This window comes from Episyrphus balteatus, chromosome 2 (genome assembly GCF_945859705.1).
Source record: "Episyrphus balteatus chromosome 2, idEpiBalt1.1, whole genome shotgun sequence".
NCBI classification, from domain to species: domain Eukaryota; kingdom Metazoa; phylum Arthropoda; class Insecta; order Diptera; family Syrphidae; genus Episyrphus; species Episyrphus balteatus.
The window spans coordinates 61,198,282-61,223,011 of NC_079135.1; the positions used below are offsets into that span (position 1 = coordinate 61,198,282).

A 24,730-nucleotide genomic window follows, 5' to 3' on the forward strand; every position below is an offset into this window, starting at 1 on the left:
TTGTATAGCCAAAATCCATGTGAAAAACATGCTACACTGATAAAATTCGGAATGAAGGTTTTAGATAAAGCAGGGACAGAGGATTCATTAAAATTATTTTTGGTGAAAGGGTGTTTTTTTGATGGGTTAAGTTGTGTGTGAGAAAGGTATCATAATAGCTGACTTACATTTTATCAATTTTCAAAACTTAGTGTAAAAGTTTTGGTTTGTATAAGAATTAAGAATCTATAAAGTGTACAGAATTATCTTTTTTTTAAGAAATGATGAAATTCGTAATTAGTACCACAAAAACTGGGAAAAAATTGTTACACCAATGAAAATTGGTAAAAATGTTTCGTTTATAACAGAAACCAAGAACCCACAAATATTTTAGGTGAAAGGGTGTTTTTTTTTTGAAAATAGGGAAAATCCGCGGTAAGTCTCATAAAATCAATGTTATAAAAGGTACCCTTACGAAATTCATTAAATATGTTTCTTTCCCATAGAAATTACGAATAAAACAAATCTATAAATTTTTTTCATGTGAAAGGGTGTTTTTCTTAGGTGTAGAGAAAATATGGGTATATTTGAAAAAGTGTGTATTACTAGAGTAATATTAGTGGTACCCTATTGAAATTCAGTAATTATGTTACTTTTAGATAAGAATGAAAGACTAAAGCAATCCTAATATTCCTCCAACCAATTTAATTTTTGCAAAGGCGCCCCCATATGTATATAAATCACAAAATCATAGCTGGTATTGTGGAGATGGAGTGTGTTTCTTATTTTTTTTCGGATATGGAAAAGAATACACCGACGAGACAAAATAGTTTATAAAGAATATCCAGACTGTAATAATGAATAAAGAAACAGAAGGGAGACGGACAGAATCCCGAAATCCAAAATCCAGAAAGCCCTAAATTCTGAAAACCCAAAAACCCGAAAACCCAGAATCCTAAAAACCCACAGTCCCGAAAACTTAGAATCCCGAAAAACAAAAGTCCCGAAAATTCAAAATACAGAAAGACCAAAAATTGACAGCTTCTCCATTTCTCATAAAAACCACGTTTATGTGTGAGAATAAAAAAATTGGTCTGTTCGTTGTTCCCCCCTCCAAATTCTGGTTTTGTGAAAACGTGAATCGAAAAATAAACTTTTTCATTTTCGTTTTCAAACATTCTTTTCACTTTTTCGATTCATTTGAAAAGAAAAGCCATTCTCGTCGTATAAAATAGTCACATCCGGACCCTTTAAGTAGAGTCAGCGCATTCTTATGCTTCTCATAAGAATGCTTTTAATAAGAATCTGATCTATCTTTAAATTCGCAGAATGCAATGCAGCACTTTTAGCTGCAATGCATTCTCGCCCACAGCTTGCTTGCTTGCTTCTCTTTTAAGATACCTATTGACATCAGTTGTGTTTTGATCGTCAGAAGTTGAAGTTACAATATTTATTGCAAATTGAAATACCTAATAAAATATCATTTTAAGAAAAGCGAATAAATAAATTTTTTAAATCAACCACGATCACTGGCGACGAGGATTAAAAAAAAAATAAAGAAAACACCAAAACCACATTCAAACAAAAACAAAAAAAAAATTTGTGCACAAAATCGAAATCCCTATTTGAAGAAGTGACAAAGAATTATTGCCAAGCGATGGATTAGCTCAAAAGATGTAATTCAACACGGAATAGGATTGAAAATGCAGGAAATGGTAATTATTATTATTAAACATTATATTTTAATCAAACATAGCTATGCCAAAAAGAGTTGAAGAGAAAGGAAAATAAATAAAATAAAAAAAAAGTCTATGCCATCTACCTAGTGTATAAAATTTGATTAATCTGTTTTCCCAAAATGAAGTGAAGAAAAAACAAAATTATAATTTTTTTTTTTGTTACAATTCTTATTTTAGTATTTTATAACGAAATATAAGTGTATTTCATAAATACCTGATCATAAAATAAATGGTCTATTTGAAAAAGAAGGCGACAAAGTTTCCAATCCAAAATTGTAAGACAAAAAAGCAAACCCTATCTAAATATTGACAGAGATACATAGTGCAAGAGGAAAAAAATAATATAGCTAGCTAAGCTGTTTTGAAATCAAATGACTCCAGTGAATTTTTAAATTGTGTTTTTGTGTATGTTTTTGTTAATACATATAAACAAAAATTATTCATTATTCAAAATATAACATTTTTTTTTCTCCACGTTATTATAGCATTTGTTATAAAAAAAATGGCTAATTCAGTAGAAAATATGAATTTAATTCTTAATTGTATTAAGAACATACAAGATTTTGACGGAACCGACAAAAACCATTTAGTGGACTTTCTACAGCAGGTTGACTATTTAGTTCCTACGATTGACAGTTTTGACGACAACAACAAAAAAGTTTAATAGGTTCCCTTAAAAATAAATGCGTTGGACGTACACGTCCAGTTCTCCAAAGACACGGCTTAATAGAAAGCTGGAAAAGAATCAAAGAAATTTTGCTTGAAAATTTCGGTGAAAAGAAAATAGTTTCACCTTTATAGACAAATTGAAAATGTGTAGAGTAGACTCTACTATTGAAAAGTATTTTTATGAAATTAACAAAATCACTAGTAGAATACACATTCGTATTCTATCGCATGGAGACACAAATTATACAACTGATGAAGTGTTTACTTCATTGCTCTTAATGTTCCCAGAGCCGACTAAAACTTTAAGTTTTAGTAGAAATCCAACTAAATTGGATGCCACTTACAAAATCATACTAGAAGTGCGTCACCAAAGTTATACAATTCATGGTCCTGTTATGAACCATATCAGAAATAATTTGAATTCTAATCACAATCAGGGAACAGGAAATGCTTACAGAGGTAGGAATAACCAAAATTCTTTTGAATACCAAAGAGCTACTAATACGTTTAGAAACAGAAGTAATGAAAACTTTAATGAGAACCAGGAATCAGGTAACACTTATAGAAATATAAATAGAAATATAAATAGAAATAATCAAAACTTTATAGTCCGGTCAAATTAGACTAAAATATGGGGGTCAGGTTACATTAATTCCCAGCAAGCTGAAAATTGGTAGGATTGTTGAAAACACCATCATAAATTAAATCTAAAAAGTCCTCATCGATCCGAGGTCTGGAAAAGAATTTACGGGGGGTCAAAGGTCACAAAAACTGGTTTTTCACGATTTTCAGCAAAACGGTAAGTCTTATCAAAAAATTTTCAATGCAAGAATTGTAGACCAGATTATTATATATAAAAAGTGTCATGACACTTTTTTTCCTCAGACCCACCGTTTCTTAGGTATAACGATTCAAAAACTTGAAGTTGAGTTGTAATCGTCATAATCAAGCCTATTCTGAAAAAAGACTCCTAACTGAAAAGTTCCTGAAATTTCATTATTTTTTGAGCTTGATTTTCGTTCTTCAATGGTTAAGAATATGGGGAAAGCAAAAAAAAATGGAAATTTTCGTCATTTTTTCCGATTGGGGCCCTTCTCCCGAAACCATTTCCCTAGGTATTTTTGTTTAGATTATGACTGAATATATGCAGGGTGTGCAATAGAGAATGGACAAACCTAAAACGACTGATAGCTACACTTATGCCTGTTCTCCCCTTAGACGAGAATATTTTTAAGAAAGTTGGCCACCTAGGTTTCTATAGATTTATATTATACCACAGGTGTTTAAAATTTTTCATAAAATACTTTTTTTACATTTTGCATCAAAAACAGATTTCAAATTTTTTTTTACGAAAATGTGCAATAGGTACGCAGTTTTTAAAGCTTTTATGTACTCATACAATTATTGAAGAAAATGATAAAAAAGAGAAATAAATAAAATTTACTCATTCGTGGTTGTAGTGAACGAAAACATAAGATGATAAAATTTAAAATACACTGAACGAAAAAAAGCCAATATTTTATGAACCGGTTGCGATAGAACTTTTTTCTATCTGTTTTTAGAACAGGCATAAGTGTAGCTATCAGTCGTTTTAGGTTTGTCCATTCTCTATTGCACACCCTGTATATATTCAGTCATAATCTAAACAAAAATTCCTAGGGAAATGGTTTCGGGAGAAGGGCCCCAATCGGAAAAAATGACGAAAATTTCCATTTTTTTTTGCTTTCCCCATATTCTTAACCATTGAAGAACGAAAATCAAGCTCAAAAAATAATGAAATTTCAGGAACTTTTCAGTTAGGAGTCTTTTTTCAGAATAGGCCTGATTATGACGATTACAACTCAACTTCAAGTTTTTGAATCGTTATACATACCTAAGAAAAGGTGAGTCTGAGGAAAAAAAGTGTCATGACACTTTTTATATACAGGGTGTCCCAAAAGTAATGGATCAAACGAAATATGCTGATAGGCCAACTTTAGGGCTCTCAGAATTTAGTAACTTGTTCATCCCAAATCCTTACGGTTTTCAATTTAATGCAGTTTTTGTGAATTATCGAAAAATCTCGACTTTGCAACAGTATTTTGCTTCCTCCGGTCATAATTGATTTTTGTGTTTTACAATTCTTTCACTAAAACATTGGCTAATAAGAATAAATAAGTATTTAATCAAAATATTTTTTATTTCATACGCCATTTTGCTGCAAATTAATTAACGGTTCCATGTTTTATAAAAACTCAATTACTTAATTTTTTTTCAGAGCAACACACTGCAAAAAATTTGTATGGTGTGACACAGGTTAATTATTTTAAAAACTTGCCGTGTTATTGCACTTTTCAAAAATGTATAAAAGTTTCCAAACTTGATGTTAGAACAAAAGATATTACAATTTTAATGCAACAAAACAGGCCTTTTCAGAGAAAAATAACAAAGAAAAATAAACACATTTCCTCGACTGTTGTTTGTTTATTTCTTTTTGAATAAAAGCCTCGATTTTTGTTTTTTATTTTGCTCTGAAACCCCCTGTTTTTTTGCATTAAAATTGTAATATCTTTCGTTCTAATTTGAACTTTGGAAATTTTTATACATTTTTGAAAAGAGCAATAACACGGCAAGTTTTTAAAATAATAAACCAGTATCACACCATACAATTTTTTTTCGGGATGTTCCTCTCAAATAAAAGTAAGAAATTGAGTTTTTATAAAACATGGAACTGTTACATAATTTGCAGCAAAATGGCGTATGAAATAAAAAATATTTTGATTAAATAATTATTTCTTATTATTATGCAATGTTTTAGTGAAAGAGTTGTAAAAAACAAAAATCAATTATGACCGTAGGCGTAGGAAGCAAAATACTGTTGCAAAGTCGAGATTTTTCGATAATTCACAAAAACTGCATTAAATTGAAAACCGTAAGGATTTGGGATGAACAAGTTACCAAATTCTGAGAGCCCTAAAGTTGGCCTATCTGCATATTTCGTTTGATCCATTACTTTTGGGACACCCTGTATAATAATCTGGTCTACAATTCTTGCCTTGAAAATTTTTTGATAAGACTTACCGTTTTGCTGAAAATCGTGAAAAACCAGTTTTTGTGACCTTTGACCCCCCGTAAATTTTTTTCCAGACCTCGGATCGATAGACCAGTGCCAATAATTTTTGAAAATAAAAAAATTATTAGCAGCATATGGGTGGTGGGAAAATTTAGGATAAATGGTATATGAAAGGGGAAAAATAAATTGCCCACAAAAAAATTGGGGGAAAGGGGGTGGGTGGGCGAAAAAGTGGGGTGGGTGTGAAAAATCATGGTTTTTTACGATTTCTGTCAAAACTAGACGTCCTATCGAAAAAAGTCAAATGCAAAAGTTGTAGGTAGTATAAATGTCTACAACTTTTACTCAAACAATTTTTTCTATAACCTCAAAAATATTGGAAAAAATGCAAAAATACGATTTTTTGATTTTTTATTTTTATCTTTTACAAAAATGGTTGGATTTTAACAAAACTTGGTTTAAAACTACTTTGTTATGTTTTCTATCTATTGAAAATGTTTTTTGAGCAAAAAGTGAATTTTTGGATTTTTGACGAGTTTAATTTGAAAAAATAGCCTATTTTTCAATCAAAAAAGTTACCGAACAAATTTTTGATTTTTGAAAAAATTGGAATAAAATTATTTAGATTAAAACCTATTATTTAAGATTGTGTGGAAAAACTATACTTTTTTTAGAAAATATTGAGAAAAATTGAAAAAAAAACAAAAAAACGATTTTTAAGATCTATTTTTCCGTAAATGACAGTAATATTGGCGAGAAATAATTTTCCATAGAAACTTAATTATACTTTTCTAATGGCTTTTGACTTTTTTTTATTTAAATCTAGCATTAGAATAGCTCTAACGTGCAAAGTCTTTGAGATATTGAATTTTGAACGTCCAAAATACTATTTTTCTGATTTTTGGCATGGTAATATCTCAAAAACGTGATGTGATAGAATTTTTCTGACTTTGGATTCGAGCTCAGCGCACAAAAAACCATTAGAAAAATATACTTTGATTTCTATAAAAAAAACTTTTTGACTAGTGAATTCGAACAAGGCATTCGATTTTTTCTTCCCTGTTCGAATTCACTTGTCAAAAAGTTTTTTTTATAGAAATCAAAGTATACTTTTCTAATGGTTTTTTGTGCGCTGAGCTCGAATCCAAAGTCAGAAAAATTCTATCACATCACGTTTTTGAGATATTACCATGCCAAACATCAGAAAAATAGTGTTTTGGACGTTCAAAATTCAATATCTCAAAAACTTTGGACGTAAGAGCTATTCTAGTGCTTGATTCAAATTTAAAAGGTGAATGACCATTAGAAAAGTATAATTTGGTTTCTATGGAAAATTATTTCTCGCCAATATTACTGTCATTTACGGAAAAATCAATCTGAAAAATCATTTTTTTGTCTTTTTCAATTTTTCTCAATATTTTCTAAAACAAAAGTATAGTTTTTCCACACAATCTTAAACAATAGGTTTTAATCTAAATAATTTCATTTCAAATTTTTCTAAAATCAAAAATTTTTTCGGTAACTTTTTTGATTGAAAAATAGGCTATTTTTTCAAATTAAATTCGTTAAAAATCCAAAAATTCACTTTTTGCTCAAAAAATATTTTCAATAGATAGTAAACATAACAAAGTAGTTTTAAACCAAGTTTTGTTAAAATCCAACCATTTTTGTAAAAGATAAAAATAAAAAATCAAAAAATCGTATTTTTGCATTTTTTCCAATATTTTTGAGGTTATAGTAAAAAATTGTTTGAGTAAAAGTTGTAGACATTTATACTACCTACAACTTTTGCATTTGACTTTTTTCGATAGGACGTCTAGTTTTGACAGAAATCGTAAAAAACCATGATTTTTCACACCCACCCCACTTTTTCGCACACACCCACCCCCTTTCCCCCAATTTTTTGTTGGGCAATTTATTTTTCCCCTTTCATATACCATTTATCCTAAATTTTCCCACCACCCTTATGCTGCTAATAATTTGTTCAACTTTTGCCCTCTGAAAACCGGACTGGTCTACGATGAGGATTTTTTAGATTCAATTTATGATGGTGTTTTGAACAATCCTACAAATTTTCAGCTTGCTGGGAATTAATGTAACCTCGAATGTCTAAATTGACCGGACTATTAATGAAAACCAAGTATCAGGAAACACTTACAGAAATATAAATAGAAATAATCAAAACCCTTTTGATAATTATGGGTCAGGAAATACTCATAGAAGTAGAAATTATCAGAACTTTAACGTCAATCAGCAAACTGCAAACCCCTTCAGAAATAATTTGAATTTTAACCAAAATCAGGAAATAGGAAATGCATACAGAGGCAGGAATAATCAAAATTCTCTTGAATACCAAAGATCTGCTAATACGCATAGAAGTAGAAATCAACAAAACAGTGGTGCACGATCCACAGAACCAATGGAATTGGGAAATTTTTTAATGGAGAGCCCAAACAACAAATAATTAATACTAAAATTAGAAAACTACTTTGTTGTTGATACAGGCGCAGAAGTCAGTGTCATTAAACCTCAGATATATCATCCAAAATGGAAAAAACAAGTTCGCATACCAGTGTTATGCCCACATTACCTTACAACCTAACCCACTGTTCCTACTGCATACTAACTATGCAGAATGGAAGTTGTGTGTCACACTTAATGTGACGCAACGCTCAGTGGGCCAAGCCAACTTCCAGAATGCAACTCAGTAGGTCAAAGCTGAGTAATGCATTTTGGAAGTTCTTAAAGAAGTTCCAGGTTGGTCTATGGAACTGCAGAGAGTCCGATTGTAACCATTAATCTAAACGGTTGTTTCAATAAAACGTCATCGAAAGAACTTTAACATTGGCGCAGCCGGTCCGCGAACCTCGGTTTTTAATAATTTCATCTCGCGAACTAACTAAATTTTTTTTTTTGTTTTCTGTTTTTTTTTTCTTCGTAAAAAAAATAATAAAAAAAATAAAGTGTTTTGTATGACGTTTCATACTTACGTGAAAAGTACGCACAAATAAAATCAATATCAGGTGGTGTGGAAGAACAGATAAAAATAATTATACATATATTTATATCAGCAGAATACCATACTTAAAGGATAGACTCAAATTGTGTGCAGGTAAGTATTGTATTTTTTTTTGTCTCTTTTATAATTTTGCTACAAAATACTAAAATGAGTTGTAAAAAAAATGCTAAAGTTGTTGGATCTTCTTTATTCAATCAACGATCCAAACAAGCAAAGTTTGTAAATTTTAAACAAACATACAACCGGTTGAATAACGACTCCCCCCAGTCCAGTAGACAATTAAATAGGTTCTCAAAGGAATTCATTACATGTGAGTTCTGTGGAAAACAAAACCACACCTATATTAATTGTCAAATACGTTACAGAACATCATTCTGCTACACTTGCAGAACTTTTGAGCATACACAGAAGAGTTGTCCCGGCGCACAAAAAACAGTGACGCAAACAACTAAAGTGCCTAAAGTTAAGTGCATGTGGTGTTCTAGGAAGGGGCATTTGGAGGAAGATTGTTTCTCTAAGAGAAACTTGTTACCGTCCTAGCTGGGGGGAAAGGGGGATAAAAATGGAGATAAGCGGGGTTAGGATTTTAGGTTGGATAAAGAAACGGTGATGGCAAAGGTAAGATATGAAGTGAGAACGGATCCTTAATCGAAGGAAGAAGCTGAAACTAAAATTATTGAGGTAAGTATTGAACAGAAAAGGAAACGGAATGGAAACCGGATATGGAAATTAAAGACTTCGAGGGTAAGCAAAATGAAGGGAAAAATAAAAAATGTATTGAATGGGATTTTTTTCTTTTTTGGGATGAGTCTGACTCTGGGACCTGGCACGCTCGCGAGGCACGGCTCAACTCGCCGGAATAGGGGGGGATCTTGTCCCTCGGTCAGACTAGACCAGGTAACAAAAACATAAATCGTGCCAAAGAAAAATTTCACCAAAAAACGAAAACGTTACACACAGGTAACCCTCCACCACATAAAAAAAAAATACGGCTTACCACCAAGTATCGACGAAAATTTTTCGGAGTGACGTTGCAGATGTTGGGCAACGCATAGCCCACCCTACCATGGAATCCATTTCCACTTTTGTTGAATTCCCCTGATATCTTCCTTCATGCGTCCTTCAGCCCATTATGGATTATCGCCCGGGGCACATGCCTCCCATTCCACCCCCTGAAAATCAAAAACCTAGAATTCCATTAAGCTGGTGCACAGCTCAGAAAAACACATGACGGTTTGGGTGATTCACAAACATAATTTTTCTTATTTTTTATTAAAGAATTTTAAACGATTCGACAAACATTGATTGGATAATTTTCATTCAATTTAGTTCTTAATTTTTATTATAAATCAATTAACAAAAAAATTTTTATTTTTGTTTTATTTTATTTTTATATGACAAGTTACATTTTTTTTTCTTTTTTATTTTTTGATTTTTTGTTTAAATTTTTTACCTTTTTTTTTTTTTATTTTCAAAAAAATGAATTTTACTATATTCTTCTTTAAACTCAAAAATAAAGTTTTCAAATAAAAAAAGTATATAAATTTATTTTATTTTTTTTTTTTTTTATGACGAAAAACATTTAACACAGAAACTTTCCTTCCGCTATATAACCCCAATATGAATTGAAGGTCAATTGGACCTCAAGGTGAATATCCCCCTGTACCTTTTGAAATACAAAAACTCACTCTGGATTTTGGACCTTTGTGTCCTTTTAATTCAAATTTTCGAAACTCTACACCTGCCTAAATTGAGCTCAGTTTAGGAGTACAAAAAAAATATTTTTCGTTGCGTCTTCTATGACGTCCTTTCCCGAAGGCACCGAGGGTTGGGTTCTCTAACTTTAGCGGGTATCAACTTTCCCTCTTAAAGGATTTCGTATTTGCTTTTATCCTTTTTTTTTTGAAGTTCAAATTTTTCAAAAGAATTACAGAAAATTGAAAAAAAATTGAATTATAAAAAAAAACTATTTTTTTTTTGTTTTACAATCATTAATTTCTTAAACGAAAATATCACCCAAAAAAAAAATTTTTATGATTTTAATTTTTCTCTATCTTTCATTTTTTTTTTCTGTTATAAATATTTCTTTTTTTTTTTGTAATGATTTCTGTTTAATTTTGTTTCGGTTTTAATTTTATGGATTCTTCGTGGAAGTGCCTTTTGCACGCATCTGGGATTCTTATATATGTATGTCTTCAAGATTTATCTTTGCAATTTAGATTGGAGTTTTCCTTTCTTTATAATTCGCCGAAAAAGTTTTTTGAATAAAATGCTTGGAGTGAAAGACGATTTGAAAGAATTCTCAGGTGCATTCAATAAATTTTACTTGAGGAATGTTAAATAATATTGGCGGCCACGACCGTTTGACTTTGTCGGTGACCGCCAAATCTCGAGACCCTTTCACCGTTAAAGCCTAAACGCGTTGGAACGTTAGATAACTGTATTTAAGATTATCATAATGTACCACTTACCGATTTGGGATTTTTTTATTTTTCTTACTTTAGCTTTTCAAAAAAAAAACTTCCTTCGCTCGCCAGAGGATCAGTATCCGGTTTTGGTTCTTTTTAAATTTTGAATTAAAATTCAATTCGAATTATTGCCGGATATACAACATACAAAAAAAAAACGCACTGCCTTACAAAAAAAAAGGTCTTGGTCTGGCTGAACTAACTTTAACTTTTTATCACTTTGGTAGCTGGTACTAGCCACCGACGATATGAATCCACTTTTACAAACTACTCGTACTCGTGAATAACTACGCTATTGCCACCCAGTGTTTCTTTCTTTTCTATCGTTCCAGATTTTCTCCCACCTCCACATTTATCTCTGACTCTATATTTCAGGTTGCAAATGGTGTGATTCCTCACACACCATCATCTGTGATTCATGTACCTATCAGGTATATAGCCCTAGTAGGTGTCTTCCCTATGTCATAATCGTTTCCAATCATGTGCCTAACTGATATACAGACATAGTAGTTGCTTTTCCTATACCACAAGGTGAATATAGTAGTGATAGCATGGACACAAACCCATAACCCAAAAAGATTTCTTCCAATTTCTACTTGTTATAGAAGATTTTGAGAAACAACAATTCATCGGTTTCCTTTTGCCTTTCATATCCGGCTACATTTCCGGAAAGAAATATAATTATATCTCATGAATCTTTTATTTTTCTACAGATCTACTCCCGACTCTACCTTACCAAATGGACTCATCTCTATAATCTACTACTTTTTTTCTTTTCTAGATTTTGTTACTTCCCCTCTTAACGAGGCGGCCATCATTGTTTTGACGAAACTCTCTCCTACAAAAATGGAGTCAAATGTCAACAACACGATGAAGAAGGAGGACGTCTGCTTGGAAGGTAAATAATTTTCATTATTATTTTTATTATTATTTTTTTTTTTTTTTAATATGTTTACTTATAGTCATCGCGACAAGCCTAAACACTTCTTTCAACAAATCCGCCTCCAACAACGACAGTGCAATTTCTTTACGCATTGCCAGTGCTGATACATCACTAAATGCATCCCTCTCACCAAGTCCATGGGAGTCGCGACGCATTCGTGCCGATTTAATCGAAGCCAAGGCTAGAATTGTTAAATTTTAAACAAGAAATCGAACGTCAACACAAAATCGTCAAGAAATGGAGTCAATGTATGATAGTAAAGTTCGTGAACTCACTAAACAATGTGATTTCTCATCCAACAAACTGCTAGACATGGAAAGGCACATGACTGTGATGCGTAAGAGAGAACAACGTTCCCAAATCCGAATTGACTGCTGCCAAGAGTGAACTCAATGAACAAAAGTTAGCTTACGAAGAAACGATTCATGAGCTTCAGCGAACTAATGCGGGAATCGAAGAGAATGCGAGACTCATGTAACACGACTTGACCAATGAATTGAGTGATTATCGACGACATTCAGATAATGACACAGCTTTCTTTTATTTCTCAATTCTATCAAAATTTTGAATGGAAGTTCAAATTTCAAGTCAAGGTAACAAAAGTAGCCGCGAATTTGTTGGATATAATTAATTTGTAAATATTGACATAAATGTTTATAACAAAGTTTTCTGTTTTTTTCTTAAAGGATGGAATTAACATAATATATTGTTAATTTTAGAGAAGAGGCTGAATGGCCAATTAAAAATTTTGACAACTGGCGCAATTCAGAAAAAGTGTTCATAAATTCAAAGTAAAATACATGCGCATATAGTTTTTCTGACATTAGTCTGATCGCAAATGAGCATGTAAACAAAGCAACCATGCAACCATGAAGGCACCCACTATCCTTTCCTCCAATATGTCCAATCATAGTCATCGTAACAAAACACCGGTTAGGAGGAGGACTGGGTCGACTAATAGCCGGTGAACGCCTTTTTTCTTTTTATTTTGATTTAATGAAGTTTACTTCAAAATTTTTCTATTACATAAGCATCAGGTGTGTGGGGTATTTGTCCGTGGGGAGTTACCCACGTTAACAGCCGGGCTATGATTTGTACTTATTTTTTTTTCTTGCTTAAGTTCTTTTAAAAAACATTATTATTGCTAATTTGTTCTACAGTACCTTTAATAATTTTTTTTTCTTTTACAGGGGTGTACATCATCTTTCTACTATGTTTTGGAATATCGTTGGCAGAGGAATGATCCCACTAAGGAAGGGAATGATTTAACCGATCGCTTTTTTACTTGGGATGCGATTCTTAATCGAAGGTAAATTTCGTAGTTTTTGTTTTTTTTTTTTTTTTTTCTTGATATATTTTTTTTTTTTTTATATAATTTATCTGATTTATCTCAAGGAAATTTTCTTGACATAAATATTATGCAACTAGGTTGCAAAAAAAAATATTGTGTGACTGGTTGGGATTTTTTTTTTTCTTTTTTTTTTTCTGAGCCACAATTAGGTCATGAAATCTGAAATTTTTCCACTTCTTCATTCCCTCTTTCAGCAGTCAGGTTCACAATACTGATTCTGAATCTCGTCAATATGAAACGACATCAGACTAAACAATTGTTGATTCGTTTGCTAGCTGTTGATTCGGTTTTTCTTAGGCAGTGTTTGTTTTTCGTATCCACTGGATCTTGTTTTGGCACATTATAATTTTCGGTTTCCGATACGTGATAGGTCGATGCATAGGGACGAGTTTCTGGTGCATGAAAGCTTTATAGTTACAAGAAGAGTAACTGATATAACAATTAGAGTTTATATTAATAACAGATAGGAAATAGATAATAAATAAATAATACAAAATAAACCACCACCTAAAATAAATAATGAATAACACTATACAATAATTAATCAAAGACTTATGCAACTAATCGAAATCAACGATAATGGTTGTACAAAAAAAATATATAATTTAATAATTTATACAAACGAATGAGTATGTGCAGATTGAATAATATAATAAATTAACAAAAAAAGAAATTTTACTTAACCTCATAGCTAGGAAAAATTAAACGAGGTAACAAATTAAATAAGCTTTTTTTTTTTTTTTTTTTTTTTTTTTTAACAAAATTTTTGTACTTGAGACATAACATCTCCCATTCTTCAAGAACGATTAACTTGCATGTTTTCATTAAATAATTTAAATCAAAAAGTGAATTGATAACGTAATAATTCATGATCTACTATTAATAAATAAATATAATAAATAAATAAATAAAATAAACAAATAAATAAAATAAATAAATATGTAAATATGTAAATAAATATAGTATATGCTCTAATAAATAAATAAATAAATATACTTATGCTCTACGAATAAATAATTCAATAATAATAAATAAATAAGTAAATGACGTTATTGCACAGGGAAACTAGGTCGAGTAGTCGCTTATTCTATATCACAGGTGTTATAATCACAGATCTTTATTGCTTTATGTCCTTTGCGTGGAAAATGCCTATCTTTTTCCCAGATAGATTTTCCAATTCGTAAGTATTCTTGCCGACGTTCTTAACGATTCGGCACTTTACATATTTAGGGCATAACTTTGAGGAAAGGTATTTCGACGAGTCACTTAACACAAAGTTTCGTCGGAACACTTCCTGCCCAGGTACGAAACGGACATTGCGACTACGGATGTTATATCTTTTTGCGCCTTTTTCGTTTGCTTCCAAAATATTCTTTTGGACCTTTTCTCTAATGCACTGCAGTCGATTTCGCCTTGGTAGAGTGAAGAGTTCGCCATCGTTCATTGCATTCAATTTCTTAATGATTTCGTAGCTCTTGCCGTGGGTCATCATATTAACTCCAAAAAGAACGAAATACGGTGACACCCCGGTCGAAGAGTGGACCGAACTTCTCAACGCGCATGCGATGTCACTTATGTATACATCCCAGTCGCGCTGATCTTCTTTCAGATATGAACGTATGGCCGCCAACAGTGTTCTATTCACTCTTTCGGAGGCGTTAGACTGAGGCGAATAATAGGCGGTTTTGAAATGTCGAATTCCATAGCCTTTTAGAAAATTTTGGAAATCTTTAGCAATAAATTGTTTCCCGTTATCGGAGTGAATTATCTGTGGTACTCCAAATGCGTTAAATACCTCATTTTTCAAAAATTTAATAATGCTTGAAGTGTTAGCTGAACGTAACGGGTGTAAAAACACATACTTGGAAAAATGGTCGAGGACTACAAAGACATAAGCGTTTCCTTTTTTAGATCGGGGATAGGGACCTAAAAAATCTACAAATAGTTTTTGAAACGGAAGTTCTGTGACATAATCATTCTCTATTGGTGGACGAAGAATCTGGTTAGACGACTTACTTTGTTTACAAATTTCACATTTATTTATAAAATTTTTGATCTGTGTGGCCATGTTTGGCCAGTAAAAGAACTGCCTTACACGATGTAGGGTCTTTGCGATGCCGCCATGGCTTGCTTGCGTGGGCTCATGAGTCAATCTGATAACTTCTTCCGTCAAACCTGAAGGAATCCATAAACGCCATTCGTTATGGAATAAGGTAGCATCTCCATCAATCGGTAGAGCTCGTTTATAGACATAATTGTCTTCAACTCTTACATCTGGCAAATCGGCACTATGGTTTTGTATTGTCGATATTAGATTCTGATACTCTTCCGAATGAAACTCCTCTGACTCCAAATCTATCAAAGTGGCTATTTCCGCAACTTCTAGACAATCTAAGTGGGCCCGAGAAAGAGTGTCAGGAACGACGTTGAGTGTACCTTTCCGGTGCTCTATGTCGAAGACATAGGATTGAAGCTCTAAACTCCATCGAGCTAGACGACCGTTCAGGTCTTTCATGTTCATCAGCCACTTTAGACTGGCGTGGTCTGTGATAACAGTAAAGTCCATGCCTTCGACATAGGGACGGAACTTTTTCACCGCCATCACGGCCGCCATACACTCCTTCTCGGTCACTGTGTAGTTCCTTTGACAAGAATTCAACTTTTGCGAAAAATACGAGATAGGAAATTCTGCTTCACTTTCGTCCTTCTGAAAGAGCACTGCCCCAATTCCAGAATCTGAAGCATCACACTGAATGAAGAATTTCTTCTTAAAGTCTGGATGAATGAGAACCGGAGCCGATGTTAAGGCTGCTTTCAATTGGTCAAATGCAACCATGGCCTCATCCGTCATCTTGAACTTTACATTTTTTTTCTTGAGCGTATCGGTTAAGGGAGCGGTCAAGCTGGAGAAGTCTTTAATGAAGCGCCTGTACCACCCAGCCATACCGAGCAGCCGTCGCACTTGTCGAGAATTTTTCGGTATGGGAAAATTAGTCACCGCTTCAATTTTTGCAGGATCCGGTTTTAGTTTCCCACCACCAACTATGAAACCCAAGTATTTTAGCTCTTTGAAGCAAAACTTGGATTTCTTTAAGTTGATGGTGAGATTAGCTTTTCTAAGACATTCGGCTACTTGGTCTAACAGAGTGATATGAGTATCGAAGTCGGGTGATATAATTAACAAATCGTCTAAATACACGAACACACTCTCCCTGAGTCGTGCAGGGATAACCTTGTCCATTAAACGGCATAACCTTTGAGCTGCATTACACAAACCAAAAGGCATGACCGTGAATTGGTACAAGGGTCTCCCCGGTACCGCAAACGCAGTTTTTTCCCTACTCTGTTTCTCGAGCGGGATCTGCCAAAAAGCTTCCTTAAGGTCCACACTGCTTATGAAGTAGGTGTCTGACTGGCGACTGAGGAGCCCTTCGATGTGAGGGAGCGGGTTTGCGTCCTTTTTGGTCACCGCGTTGACCTTGCGCGAATCCAGGCAAAATCGGTGTTTGATAGTGCCGTTTTCAGCTGGTTTCTTGATCAGTACAACCGGTGAACACCAAGGACTTTCGCTAGGCTCTATCACTCCAAGCTCCAACATCCGATCCAGTTCCTTATATAATAGTTCTTGCACCGCTGGAGAAACAGGGTAGTGTCTCTGCTTAACAGGGAGGGCGTCTCCGGTATCTATGACATGTTCCGCCAAAGTTGTTTTACCCAGTCCGTGGCGCTCAAAATCGAGGAACCTCTGCTTGACCGCATCCAATTGCGACTTCTGTTCTGGCAAAAGCTGGTGTTCGTTTGATAAATCTCCATTATTTTCTGGAATTGAGACAGTGCTTACTATGTTTGTCGCGATTTTGAATGTTTTCCAAAAGTTGATTCCTAAATAAATCTCCTGATCTAAGTTGGGTACTAAATAAAAGAGGACGTTTTCTGTGCTATTCTTATATGTCACCGGAATGTTTACTCTACCTATTATCATTTGATTGTTTCCATCAGCTGTTTTGACATTCGATTTGTAAGGCTGTATCTTCATTTCTATAGAATTTATAAAGGAAACACAGTCCTTCCCTAATATACTGACCGATGCGCCACTGTCTAGAAGTCCCATGACTTCTTTTCCACCCATGGAAACAATCGCATACGGCCTAGGATCTGTGCTTATGTCTATAACCGTGGCTAATAAGTGTTGTTTATCTTCCTTTCTCTTCTGAAACCTCTCTCGTGTTTTTAAAATTTTACTCGAAGCTTTTTCTTTTGTATTGTTCATAATTCTATTTCGGGTTTGTTCATATTCTTTAATTCTTAAATGTAAGGGTTTTAATTCGGTTAATCTCTGATATTCTATTTTATTTTCTGGCAAGTTTCTTTTCAATATTTTAATCTGAGTATTTTCTATGTTATCTCCTAATTCTTTCCCTGGGTTTGCTGAGGAGGCTGAGTCGAACGTGACGTCCCCAGGTTCGTCGCGCTCGTCTGCTGGTTTTCCGGGTGGCAGATGCGACATTTTGGTTTAATAACTCCTTCGAGTCCGCATTTGTAGCAAAATATATTGCGAACCGGCAATGGACATTCCAACCAAACATGCCCCTTATCCCTACAGTTCCAACAAACTAACTTTTTGGGATCTGCGTGCTCTTTGTGCACCGCACGATTTCCCGCATGATGGAAGGCCGCTAAGTTTTCGTCAGAGTAGTAAAGATCTTCCTCTGAGAACCCCAATTCATTGGCATGAAATCGTCCGGGCGGTCTTGATGGCTTCGGGCCATCCCTTTCCTTATGAGGGAAAGCCGTCTCAGCATCCTTGCAAGCCGTACGAAGCTGATCCATGGTATTGACCGCTTGCGGATATATAAGTGGCCCTATCCGACTGTTAAGGTTACGCTTCAGTACCCTCACTAACTCCACTTCAGTGATTGGCATCCGGAGCTGAGATTTCATTTTATTTATAACAGAAAAATAATCCTCACTGGACTCCCAAGCACCTTGGCGACGGTCCATTATATCTCGCATTATTTCAAGATCGGTCTTCGAATTCCGGAATCTGCGCAACAACGCCTCCCTAAGCGCTGGCCAATCCGGTCTGAGACCATAACTAAGATATGACTGATTAAATTGCCAAAACCAGTCGTACGCAGAATCTGACAACAGTAAGTGAAAGTCTCTCAAAACCTCAGCCCAGGAGCAGTTGTGCTGGTACTGAAGCGTTTCAACACGAAAGATAAACTCTTCGACCCCTAATGTTTCAGGTTTCCCATCAAATTTCACCTTCCATTTATCAATTCGGATTGGCACCCTGGCATGTTGCGGGTAAAAATGACGTTGCCAAGATCCAGGGGGAATATCTGGTTCCTTCCAAGTCCCTTGGGAATGGGTTGCCTGACACTCCACCGATTGCGGTCTATAATCCCACCCTGACGTTTGAAAACGTGAGGGAGGAAACTCTCCTCTAGGAGCTGTAAAGTGTCCGTCCGAGTTCGGCAAATTTTTACCTTTTGCAGGCCTCGGAGCGGCTTGAGGCACGAAAGCTGGAGTAGCATAATTCGTGGCTGTTGCCTCGATATCATTAGGTGGCGGTTTTGGAATCCGTTCCTCCAACGGAGGTACGGGTCGAACAGTCTTATTTATGTCAGCCATAAAATCTAGGAAACTTTTCCGAATCTCAGTTTTCAAAGCTTCAGAAATTTCTGCCTTCAATGAATTAGTATATGAGTCATATGCATCCACTACTGCCAAGTTGATAACTGTTTTCAACTCCGCAGAAATGTTAATTTTATCTTGACCCGAATCAGTGTTTACCGACAAATTACCATTCTTTTTCCTTGCCGGTACGACAGGAGGATTTAATTCCTTCGGAAGTTCTTCTCTACGGTGAAATTGGTTCACCTGACCAGATTGCTTTGGTTGAGCAGCTGCATTGCGGACTTTTGGAATTGCGCCCGTATGTGTACCAGCATTTCTACCTAAATCATACCATTCTTGGTTAAAATTTACGCCATTTGCGTGCTCACGCTTGCGTGGAGCGTCATCAACTCTCATCCCTAGGAGCTGCTCCCACTTGTCACGGTTCGCACGAAAATTTGTATCCCCGGCACCATCTTCAGCTGGTTTACTCCGGCCCCCAAAAATATCATCCGAATCCCATTGGATTGGATTGGGCAAAAGCTCTAAGGCTAGATCTAGGTGGTTACCCCTTGGGACTCTATCTTCTAGGATTCGTCTCGTAGTATTTTCAAAGTCGTGTGACCAATCAAATCTATGATCAACTTGTTCCGCCTCGGTGGAACCCCCCAAACCTGTTAAGCTACTGTATGAAGGAGCTGACAACGATTCGGTTCTAACTGGCTCCTCTGTAGGATTTACTGAGGGCGGTGGTTGATTGACTCCAGCCGTAGGAGCTGCCGGTGGAGCAATATTGTAACCTCTACCAGTCGGGGAGTGATTAACGATCGGTGCCATGTTATTTCTTTTCTTTGCTACGGACCGAGTTACAATTCTATTCCTAATTGTGGTACTTTTACTTACTCTTTTCTCTTTTTTTTTTCCAGATCTCATCACTCGGGTGGACCTTCTTCGTTCTTACCTCTACTTGGAAGTACGACTACACTAATATTGTTAAGCAACACGAAATTATAGACACTAAATAATAACTATCAAAAAAAAACTAAACAATGTATAAACAAAACTATCTTATTGTGAGCAAATGACATCTATCAGCATTTATAACAGTTGTGAATTTATAAAAAAAAACTATGAACGATTTATCTTAACTACTTTTGTATGTTTGTATTTGTATAATTTTATAAATGATTGTATGGATATGAATAAGATCCAAAAAAAAAGTAAAGCCTACTTTCAACTTTGTTAAAACTAATCTAATAAAGATTTGAAAAGTTTAATTCGAATCTTTTTCTTTTAAACTCTATCTAAGATATTTAAATGTAACGATTATATAATCTCTGGGTAATGTATTTGCTAACTACCTATGTGTGGAGATACTAAACATTTAATTCAACTTTATTTCTTGTTTAGCTTTTTATTCCCTTTTTTTTTTTTTGTTTTTCTTTATTGCTACATATATGCGCCAATGGTAGATAAAGATACTTTTTAAAAGTAAATTTTTCTTTTGGCCGGGATGGTTTTCTAAATATAGCTTACCAAAAGATTTGGAACGATAGATACTAACAAAAAAAAATCAAAAATAAATTTTATACAAATATACTATTGAAACACTGAACGGAAATAGTGCTTACATAGGTATATCTACAATCAAATATATATTTAAGTTTTGCTTTGAATATTTAACTAAGTTTGACAACCCAGCTACCAAAGTTAACCTATATTGGTTACTTTGAAATACTTTTATTTTTAATAAAAAACTAATTAAGTTTTTTTTTTTTTTTGTTTTTGTAGGTGTGTATGTATATGTGTGTATATCTAACTACTAAAAGGGAAAATAAATTATTTGATTTTTGTAATTGTTTTGTATTTATTGGTGTATTATAAGCATTCGGGGGTGTAGGAGGAGGCTGTTCTCGGGCATCAACTTCTCTTTTTTTTTTTTTTTTTGACGACTTGAATTACCCGAAGAAGCATGAAGGTTCAATTCTTTTTCTTGTCGAAACTTGGTATGTGGTAGTGAGCATAAAAAAAAATACATATATTCAGACGACATTTATACATTACAAGTTCACACTAACTATGAGTCTCGTATCAATTTGAGATGTCGCAATTGATCTGGCTTTCTCAAGAGCTATCCAGAACAAGACATACACTCGCGTCGATACCAGTCGCAGCAGCAATTTTGAAGATTGATGGACTTGTTTTCTTCTTTCTTTTCGAGATGCATCGTCGCAATTGATCCGACATTCTTAAGAGCAATTCAGATCAAGACTTACGATACCTCTCGTTAATTTCAACTGCAAAACGTTATGTAACCAACGAAGTAGCATCCAAGTTTTTGCCGCGATTCAGAAATCTACCTAAAGGTTTTTTTTTCACATGAAGACATGCTAGACTTAAACACAACGACATTGGTAATAAGGAACAACATTAATATCAATCATTTTGTAGTCGGTGGCCTCATCTAAAGTTCCGTCGCTAGTGAGGAAGCGTTCTAAAGAGCGATCTTCATCACGACATACGTTCCGATAGAAGATTAACCTAGTCCAAAAATGACTGATGGGACATAAGACATGGACGACGTTGGGCGCCATTTTGTTACCGTCCTAGCTGGGGGGAAAGGGGGATAAAAATGGAGATAAGCGGGGTAAGGATTTTAGGTTGGATAAAGAAACGGTGATGGCAAAGGTAAGATATGAAGTGAGAACGGATCCTTAATCGAAGGAAGAAGCTGAAACTAAAATTATTGAGGTAAGTATTGAACAGAAAAGGAAACGGAATGGAAACCGGATATGGAAATTAAAGACTTCGAGGGTAAGCAAAATGAAGGGAAAAATAAAAAATGTATTGAATGGGATTTTTTTCTTTTTTGGGATGAGTCTGACTCTGGGACCTGGCACGCTCGCGAGGCACGGCTCAACTCGCCGGAATAGGGGGGGATCTTGTCCCTCGGTCAGACTAGACCAGGTAACAAAAACATAAATCGTGCCAAAGAAAAATTTCACCAAAAAACGAAAACGTTACACACAGGTAACCCTCCACCACATAAAAAAAAAATACGGCTTACCACCAAGTATCGACGAAAATTTTTCGGAGTGACGTTGCAGATGTTGGGCAACGCATAGCCCACCCTACCATGGAATCCATTTCCACTTTTGTTGAATTCCCCTGATATCTTCCTTCATGCGTCCTTCAGCCCATTATGGATTATCGCCCGGGGCACATGCCTCCCATTCCACCCCCTGAAAATCAAAAACCTAGAATTCCATTAAGCTGGTGCACAGCTCAGAAAAACACATGACGGTTTGGGTGATTCACAAACATAATTTTTCTTATTTTTTATTAAAGAATTTTAAACGATTCGACAAACATTGATTGGATAATTTTCATTCAATTTAGTTCTTAATTTTTATTATAAATCAATTAACAAAAAAATTTTTATTTTTGTTTTATTTTATTTTTATATGACAAGTTACATTTTTTTTTCTTTTTTATTTTTTGATTTTTTGTTTAAATTTTTTACCTTTTTTTTTTTTATTTTCAAAAAAATGAATTTTACTATATTCTTCTTTAAACTCAAAAATAAAGTTTTCAAATAAAAAAAGTATATAAATTTATTTTATTTTTTTTTTTTTTTATGACGAAAAACATTTAACACAGAAACTTTCCTTCCGCTATATAACCCCAATATGAATTGAAGGTCAATTGGACCACAAGGTGAATATCCCCCTGTACCTTTTGAAATACAAAAACTCACTCTGGATTTTGGACCTTTGTGTCCTTTTAATTCAAATTTTCGAAACTCTACACCTGCCTAAATTGAGCTCAGTTTAGGAGTACAAAAAAAATATTTTTCGTTGCGTCTTCTATGACGTCCTTTCCCGAAGGCACCGAGGGTTGGGTTCTCTAACTTTAGCGGGTATCAACTTTCCCTCTTAAAGGATTTCGTATTTGCTTTTATCCTTTTTTTTTTGAAGTTCAAATTTTTCAAAAGAATTACAGAAAATTGAAAAAAAATTGAATTATAAAAAAAAACTATTTTTTTTTTGTTTTACAATCATTAATTTCTTAAACGAAAATATCACCCAAAAAAAAAATTTTTATGATTTTAATTTTTCTCTATCTTTCATTTTTTTTTCTGTTATAAATATTTCTTTTTTTTTTGTAATGATTTCTGTTTAATTTTGTTTCGGTTTTAATTTTATGGATTCTTCGTGGAAGTGCCTTTTGCACGCATCTGGGATTCTTATATATGTCTTCAAGATTTATCTTTGCAATTTAGATTGGAGTTTTCCTTTCTTTATAATTCGCCGAAAAAGTTTTTTGAATAAAATGCTTGGAGTGAAAGACGATTTGAAAGAATTCTCAGGTGCATTCAATAAATTTTACTTGAGGAATGTTAAATAATATTGGCGGCCACGACCGTTTGACTTTGTCGGTGACCGCCAAATCTCGAGACCCTTTCACCGTTAAAGCCTAAACGCGTTGGAACGTTAGATAACTGTATTTAAGATTATCATAATGTACCACTTACCGATTTGGGATTTTTTTATTTTTCTTACTTTAGCTTTTCAAAAAAAAAACTTCCTTCGCTCGCCAGAGGATCAGTATCCGGTTTTGGTTCTTTTTAAATTTTGAATTAAAATTCAATTCGAATTATTGCCGGATATACAACATACAAAAAAAAAACGCACTGCCTTACAAAAAAAAAGGTCTTGGTCTGGCTGAACTAACTTTAACTTTTTATCACTTTGGTAGCTGGTACTAGCCACCGACGATATGAATCCACTTTTACAAACTACTCGTACTCGTGAATAACTACGCTATTGCCACCCAGTGTTTCTTTCTTTTCTATCGTTCCAGATTTTCTCCCACCTCCACATTTATCTCTGACTCTATATTTCAGGTTGCAAATGGTGTGATTCCTCACACACCATCATCTGTGATTCATGTACCTATCAGGTATATAGCCCTAGTAGGTGTCTTCCCTATGTCATAATCGTTTCCAATCATGTGCCTAACTGATATACAGACATAGTAGTTGCTTTTCCTATACCACAAGGTGAATATAGTAGTGATAGCATGGACACAAACCCATAACCCAAAAAGATTTCTTCCAATTTCTACTTGTTATAGAAGATTTTGAGAAACAACAATTCAACGGTTTCCTTTTGCCTTTCATATCCGGCTACATTTCCGGAAAGAAATATAATTATATCTCATGAATCTTTTATTTTTCTACAGATCTACTCCCGACTCTACCTTACCAAATGGACTCATCTCTATAATCTACTACTTTTTTTCTTTTCTAGATTTTGTTACTTCCCCTCTTAACGAGGCGGCCATCATTGTTTTGACGAAACTCTCTCCTACAAAAATGGAGTCAAATGTCAACAACACGATGAAGAAGGAGGACGTCTGCTTGGAAGGTAAATAATTTTCATTATTATTTTTATTATTATTTTTTTTTTTTTTTAATATGTTTACTTATAGTCATCGCGACAAGCCTAAACACTTCTTTCAACAAATCCGCCTCCAACAACGACAGTGCAATTTCTTTACGCATTGCCAGTGCTGATACATCACTAAATGCATCCCTCTCACCAAGTCCATGGGAGTCGCGACGCATTCGTGCCGATTTAATCGAAGCCAAGGCTAGAATTGTTAAATTTTAAACAAGAAATCGAACGTCAACACAAAATCGTCAAGAAATGGAGTCAATGTATGATAGTAAAGTTCGTGAACTCACTAAACAATGTGATTTCTCATCCAACAAACTGCTAGACATGGAAAGGCACATGACTGTGATGCGTAAGAGAGAACAACGTTCCCAAATCCGAATTGACTGCTGCCAAGAGTGAACTCAATGAACAAAAGTTAGCTTACGA

At 34.3% G+C, this 24,730-nt stretch overlaps 1 protein-coding gene across 2 annotated transcripts in view; it reads right to left on the reverse strand.

Moving 5' to 3' along the window:
- The window catches only part of LOC129912756 (dopamine D2-like receptor), a 315,611-nt gene that overhangs the window by 160,385 nt on the left and 130,496 nt on the right, over positions 1-24,730 (reverse strand). The window lies entirely within an intron of this gene.